Here is an 8,127-nt window from a genome sequence, read left to right on the forward strand (position 1 = left end):
GGTGGTGGTGGCGGTGCACATCTTTAATCCCAGACAGGTTGGGAGGCAGAGGCAGAGGGATCTCTGTGAGTCCGAGGCCAGACTAGTCTACAAGAGCTAATTCCAGCACAGGCTCCAAAGCTACAGAGAAAGAAAGAAAGAAAGAAAGAAAGAAAGAAAGAAAGAAAGAAAGAAAGAAAGAAAGAAAGAAAGAAAGAAAGAAGTTCAAGGTCATCCTTAGCTACATAGCACATTTGAAACCAGCCTGGGCTACAAATGAGATCCTGTTTAGAAAATACTAATAAAACTGGCCTGGTGGAGCACACCTTTAATCTCAGACACGTGAGGAGGCAGAGGAGGGGGGGGGATCTCTGTGAGTTTGAGGCCAGCCTCAAACTGGTCTACAGAGCAAGTTCCAGGACAGCCAAGGCTGTTTCAAAGAGAAACCCTGTCTCAAAAAAACAAAATGAACAAACAAAAGGAACAAATAAAAAGTACCAACATAAAACTGTATTCAACCGCCTTTCTCTTCAATTCAGACAGACTATAATTACAAATGCCAAAAAGTTGTGTTCTCTCTCCATCCAAAATACCCTGTGCTGTGTAGATGCCACTGTATTCTAACTGATCATGAACTGGTACGTTATCATGGACTTTGGCATTTTTCAGAGCCTGGCAGGTTTGTTTTATTACAAATTTATAAATAAGATTTCCTTTTCCAGTGGAAGATGAGAGCTTAGATTTGGAGTGGCTGTTTACAAGCATTTTGGAATTATGTTCCCAACATCATAATGAGGCTTCAGAAAATTCTAGCCTTAACAACTTACGACATGGGAGATGGATAGTGTGGTGGTGAGGATGTGACCTAGAATGAAGAAGGACTGCCCTGAAACTGGCTTAAGATAGCAAAGTTACAAGCCAGAGCCAGAGACGGCTGGGGGTCCAGACATGAAGACCCCTGGGACCTTCAAGGGAGTAGACCTAAGCCAGGACCCTGGTGGGTCTGAGCGTGAGTCTAGGACCTCCCAGGAACTAGGCCTGAGCCAGGACCTATGCCAGTCTGGGCGTGAGTGAACCTGGGACCTCCAAGGAAACAGGCATGAGTCTGGGTCCTCAGAGGGAGTAGGCCTGAGCCAGGACCTCTGTGGGTCTAGGTACTGGTCTGGGACATCAAAGGGAATAGGCAAGAACCTGAAACCTCTGTGGGTCCAACTGTGAGTCTGGGACCTCTGAGAAAGTAAGCAGGTTCTCTGTGGGCCTGGGCGCACCCAAGCCTGGGACCTCCAAGGCCAGAAATCAGAGCCAGAAACCTTTCCAGGGCCAACTCCAACCCAGGAACTTCTGCAGGAGGGAATCCAGACCAGGATTTACAGATACAGGTCGAAGCCAGTAGCCTATGCCACATTTGCCCTGAGGCAGGGAACTCCACCTGGGGCAACAAATTTCACAGGAGTGACTCTGAACTAACTACCTAGGACAGAAAGGGCCCTAGGAAATAAGCTCTACCTGAGGCAGAGGCCAGGAGCAAATCCGGTCCCAGGACAATGGCGGATCAGGATTGAGGAAGTGACCAGATCCAAAGTCAGCGATTGCCACCATAACAGGGACCAAGTCAGAACAGTCACCAAGCCAGGGACTTCTGCAGTAGGGGAACCAGAACAGGATTTACAGAAACAGGGCAAAGATGGCAACCTAGGCCAAAGTAGGCCTGAGACAGCAAACTGCAAGGGAGCAGAGCAAGGCACAAGAGTGCTGAGCTATCTCCAGGAACACTGAGTAACCATCAGGGTAACTAGAACTGTGGCACTGACTGTACCATGAGGAACAACCATCTGAGCTTTGGATTCACTGGCACCTAGTAGATTATTCAACAGAATCTCAGACAGCCACTGTTGGAATCTAGTGTCCAACCCGAGAAGGAGTCGCCCCCAGAGACCACCTCATACACCACAGCAGATGCAAAAGCATGAGGATTTTATTAATTCTGTCATGACAGGGTCCCTCAGCATTCGGGAAGCCGAGAGCCCCCGAATAGCTGGTACAGTCTGCTTTTAAAGGAGAAGGCCCTATAGAAACAAGAGGGGTTGTTCCTTGACCATTATGATTGACTTATTCAAAAAGGGCTAATAACAATAATTGGCTGGAGAGTTATTGTCAGATCAGATGAGGTAAGAGGTCATTTTGACCCCGTTTCCCAGGGGACTAAATCAAAACATGCGTGTATGGGTAATTGTTCAGGAACTGAGTACGTGCATGTGTAGCTGTTAGGTCCTTGGTTCCCAGGGGAGGAGGGGAAGCACTAAGGCACGGAGGCTGAGAGGGTTTGGAATTGTCATAAATGGCTTCAGAATTGTCTAAAGTCTTACACCACAACCACATCTATTAGAGGAAAAGATGAGTAGAAAAGGTAAGATTACACACTACACCACAAAGAGCAACACAACACCTGAATTCCCTAAAAACCCTACAACAGCAAGACCTGAACAACCAAATATGGATGAACCAGAAGAAAATAACCTCAAAGATAACTTCAAGAGAATGTTTGAAATTCTTAAAGATGAAATGAGAAATTCCCTTAAAGAAATTGAGGAAAAGACAAACAAAAAATTGGAAGATATCAGCAAATCACTTAAAGAAAACCAAGAAAAAGAAATCAAACATATAAAGAAAGTATTTAGGACTTCCAAACTGAAATAGAAACAATAAAGAAAATACAAGCTGAAGGAATTATAGAAATAGAAACCACAAGAAAAAGATTAGGAACCACAAATGCAAGCATGAACAATAGAATACAAGAGATGAAAGAGAGAATATCAAGTGCTGAAGATACAATACAGGAAATAGACTCATCAGTTAAAGAAAACATTAAATCGAGCAAAAGTTTAACCCAAAATATTGTTCTTTAAAAAGATAATAGGTTGGGATGCCCCGAGCGGCCTGCGAGCCAGGCAGAGGCTGCCGCCAGAGCAGTGTTTCCTGGGCAAGCAGCAGAGTCAGGCGCCTGGATGCGGTGGATGGTAGAGTAAATGGACACAAGGCTATACATAAAGCTAAACATTTATTACTTAAAGAAGAGGGAGACATTTATTACTTAAAAAGAGAAAGACAGAAAGGCATAAAGACAAACAGAGAAAAACAAAGACACGTGTGCACACGCCAAGGGACGGACGCAAGGAGAGAGTTAAGATGGCGACCAGGAGGTCAGAAGTGGCTGGGAGTGGGCGTGGTTAATCCTTAAAGGGACCGCAAAGGAATAACACAAAATATCAAGGAAATATGGGACACCATGAAAAGGCCAAATCTTAGAATAATAGGTAGAGAAGAAGGAGAAGAAGTTCAACTCAAAGGCACAGAAAATTTATTTAACCTAGAAGAAAACTTTACCTACCTAAAGAAAGATATGCCTATGAAGGTACAAGAAGCTTACAGAACACGAAATAGACTGGATCATAAAAAAACCCTAATACTAAGCCACAGAAAGAAATTACTAAGAAAGAGAATTACAGACAAATCTCACTCATGAACATTGATGCAAAAATACTAAATAAAATACTGGCAAATCGAATCGAAGAACACATCAGAACCATCATCCACCATGATCAAGTCGGTTTCATCCCAGAGATGCAGGGATGGTTAAACATACAAAAAGCTGTCAACGTAATCCACCATATAAACAAGTTGGAAAATAAAAACCACATAATCATCTCATTAGATGCCGAAAAAACTTTTGACAAAATTATAACATCCCTTCATAATAAAGATCTTGGAGAGAGCAGGGATACAAGGAACATACATAAACATAGTTAAGGCAATATACAGCAAGCCAACAGCCAACATCAAACTAAATGGAGAGAAACTCCCAACAATTCCACTGAAATCAGGAACAAGACAAGGTTATCCACTCTCTCCATATCTATTCAGTGTAGTTCTTGAGGTCCTAGCTAGAGCAATAAGACACCAAAGGGAGATCAAGGGGATACAAATTGGAAAAGAAGATGTCAAACTCTCACTGTTTGCTGATGATATGATAGTTTACATAAGCGATCCCAAAAATTATACCAAGGAACTTCTACAACTCATAAACACTTTCAGTAATGTAGTAGGATACAAGCTTAACTCAAAAAAAAATCAGTAGCCCTCCTGTACACAGATGATAAAAGGGCTGGGGAAGAAATCAGAGAAACAAGACCTTTCACAATAGCCACAAATAGCATAAAATATCTTGGAGTAACTCTAACCAAACAAGTGGAAGACTTGTATGACAAGAGCTTTAAATCTTTGAAGAAAGACATTGAAGAAGACACCAGAAAGTAGAAAGATCTCCTGTGCTCTTGGGTAGGCAGAGTTAACATAGTAAAAATGGCAATGTTGCCAAAAGCAATCAACAGATTCAACGCAATGCCCATCAAAATCCCAGCAAACTTCTTCAAAGACTTCGAAAGAACGGTACTTAACTTCATATGGAAAAGCAAAAAATTCAGGATAGACAAAACAATCCTATATAATAAAAGAACTTCTGGAGGCATCACAATCCCTGACTTCAAACTCTACTACAGAGCTACAGTACTGAAAACAGCCTGGTATTGGCATAAGAACAGACAGGAGGACCAATGGAATTGAATAGAAGACCCAGATATCAATCCACACATCTTCAAACACCTTACTTTTGACAAAGAAGCAAAAAATATCAAATGGAAAAAAGAAAGCATATTTTAAAAGTGGTGCTGGTGTAACTGGATATCAACATGTAGAAAAATGAAAATAGACCCATATCTATCACCATGCACAAGACTCAAGTCCAAATGGATCCAAGACCTCAACATAAAGCCAGCCACACTGAACCTTATAGAAGAGAAAGTGGGAAGTACACTTGAACGCATTGGCACAGGAGAACACTTCCTAAATATAACCCCAGCAGCACAAACACTGAGAGAAACAATTAATAAATGGTACCTCCTGAAACTGAAAAGCTTCTGTAAAGCAAAGGACATGGTCAACAAGACAAAACGACAGCCTACAGAATGAGAAAATATCTTCACTAACCCCACATCAGACAGAGGTCTTATCTCCAAAATATACAAAGAACTCGAAGAATGGATTAGAAAAATGTGGTATATGTACACAATGGAGTACCACGCAGTAGAAAAAAATAACATCTTGAATTTTGCAGGAAAATGGACGGAGCTTGAAAAACATTATTTTGAGTGAGGTAACCCAGACACAGAAAGACAATTATCACATGTACTCACTCATAGGTGGTTTTTAAACATAAAGCAAAGAAAGCCAGCCAGAGAGACTTACATAGATCTGATCTACACAGGAAGTAGAAAGTAGAAAAAGACAAGATGTCTTGAGTAAATTGGGAGCATGGGGACCTTGGAGGAGGGTTGAAGAGGGGAGGGGAGAGACAGGGAGGGGAGCAGAGAAAAATGTAGAGCTCAATAAATATCAATAAAAAAGAACAAAAAATACAGGAATGGCATGACAAAAAGATAACAAAGTTACAAGTGAAAATTCAAAGAAAAATAATTCTCTCATGTATATATCTTTAGCCAATTTGGGAGCATCATATAAGGATTTTTTTTCCATTTCTAGGCTAATGTTTTCTCCATTTGTCATAGAATCTCCAACTCTGGGTTCATGTCCCACAGCATGAAGGGTCCTGGATTAAATATGACCAAGCAAGAAATAGTTACTTCTTCCCTCTCTGCAACTTATTACACTGACCGTGTGGCTCAAACCTCATTTGAATTCACCTTTTTTCTGGAACAAATGCTATACCTATTTGGCCCTGTGAACTTGTATTTATGCATCGTTTTTGCCCCCCCCCCCGCAAAACAGTCCTAACAAATCTGAATTCTATCACAGTGGGAATGCATAGCAGCAGCACCGGTTGGTCATAGCCCCAGTGGACAGCTTGCGCATCCAGAATGTCCATCATGAGCAGAATGGATAAACTGCTGTAGGCGTCCCATGAAATGCTATGAAGAAATGAGAATGAATAGCGAGCGCAGTGCTGCTCAGAGCAACACAGGTAGACCTTTAAAACGGAGCACCCATCTGGATGTCATGCCAGACTTTAAATCCCAACACTCGGGTGGCAGAGGCAGGAGGATCTCTGAGTACAAGGCCAGCTGGGTAGAATACGTGGCGTGTTCCAGGCTAGCCAGGGCTCTATAATAAGACCCTGCCTCAAAAACAGTAGTAATAAAATAAAAATAAATTTAAAAAGGCAGCACACATCAAGTGCAGTCAGAAAGTATGTTCTATGCTTTATAAGTTGTAGAAGGGTCAAAGCCAGGCAAAATTAATCAATGAAAAAGGAATTGGGGTTTATCATTGTGGGAAGGTGCTGGAAGGGACCACCAGGGAAAGTTGTAGAAAACAAGTAACTCTAGTGTTTGAGGGGTGTGTCGGATGTATGTATGTGTGTATGTATGTATGTATATTTCTATATATGTGCATGTATATGTGATTTCTGCTACTGAGTGAGCATGTTCAGTATGTGAAAAGTATTAAACAGTTCACTTAATGGCTCATGCATTGAATTTTCTATGTATGTAATACTTCAGTAGAAATTGCTTTTAGAAACCAAAAGTTTTCTGCTCCCAACCCCACTTTACCCCTGTCAAAATGTCATGTATGTGAAATTTTGCTCCACGATTGAAAGACCTGGAGTGAATCCACATTTCAACGCCAGGCAGATTGCGACTTCAGTTACATGTAGATTCATGTATAATCCAGCAACCAGCGATTTACATTGGGAATGTCTCCCCAGGGCCCCCACCAGTGGGCCCTGGACATCATCTGGCTACTAGTCGTGAATGCCAGTGTAGTAGCAAGAGGACCTGAGGCCCAGGGAAATAATCCCACAGATAGGAACCTAGAGATCTCATCGCTCCCTATCTATTGGTCTTGCTGAGAAGTGTTTAGAGTACCTTTTGTATCCTGTTATTCCTTCTAAAACTTCCTGTAAACACACAAGGGACTGAGGCAGGAGGATCAGCAGTTCAAAGTTACCTAGCAAATTCAAGGCCAGCCTGAGCTACATGACGCTGTCTCAAAAAGCCAAACAGGACTCAGTCTATGCCTTTAACCCCAGCAGAGGCAGGGATTAAAGACAAGTAAATTTATGGCCAGCCTGATCTACAGAGTGAATTCCAGGATTGTCAGTACTACACAGAGAGTCCCTGTCTCAAAACAAAACAAACAAAAAACAAAACAAAAAGACAAGAGGGATAAAGTGAGAGGGGGAGATAAAAGAAAGAAAGAGAAAAAAAAGTGTTTTCTATCCCAAGATGAGTCTCCCTTATAGTCAGACGCAGGCCTCTGTGCATCCTGCAGCTTTTGCAATCTTCTCTCAGAAGATTTCACTGCCGCACCCCCTGGTGGCAGTCACTGTCCTAGCATGCCTACCACCAGGCAGTTGTCATCAGACAGGCATCTGCAACTCTCTCTCTCCACATGCCTCCCCTTCCCTTCGGTGAACTTTTGCTTCTCTCTGGGTACCAAACTCCTTCTAACCCAGTCTTACAGATCTCTCATTCTCTCTCAGTTCAGCCTTACTAATGGCTTACTTGTTCCGTGACTCATTTGACTGGTCTCTGACAAGGAAAGAAGAGCTTCAAGTGTAACTTCTCTTGAGTAATATTTCATACAAGTAGCATCCAATGCCTTAATCCAAAGGGAAATTTCTGCTCCGTGCTAAATGTCAATATCTTCTTGTCCTGGAATTCCAGAGCCACACACAAAAAAGGCCGTGTCAGTGTGGACTGGTAGCAAGCAAAAGAAACAGACCCCAAGGAACTTACAGCAAGGACAGTAGTGTGTGTGTGTGTGTGTGTGTGTGTGTGTGTGTGTGTGTGCGCACGCACGCGCGCGTGTATGCGTGTGGGCGTGTGTGGGCGTGTGTGCCTGCGTGTGTTGACACAGAAGCCTTGGAAGTGAACTGCGGTGGGAGAAGCAGAACAATGAGTCGCTGTAGGAATGGCCTGCTAAGGATGTCATCTTTGCCCCACAGTAATGTAACCTCCCCGGTACTCTGCTCAAAAGTCAAAATCCTCCAAAGGGGGATGCGGGTGGCTGGTGTTCAGTCATGGAATCTTCACCTAGCATACAAGAAACTCTTTATTCAAGCTCCAGTGCCAC

This window comes from Myodes glareolus, chromosome X (genome assembly GCF_982192425.1).
Source record: "Myodes glareolus chromosome X, mMyoGla1.1, whole genome shotgun sequence".
Lineage (NCBI taxonomy): Eukaryota > Metazoa > Chordata > Mammalia > Rodentia > Cricetidae > Myodes > Myodes glareolus.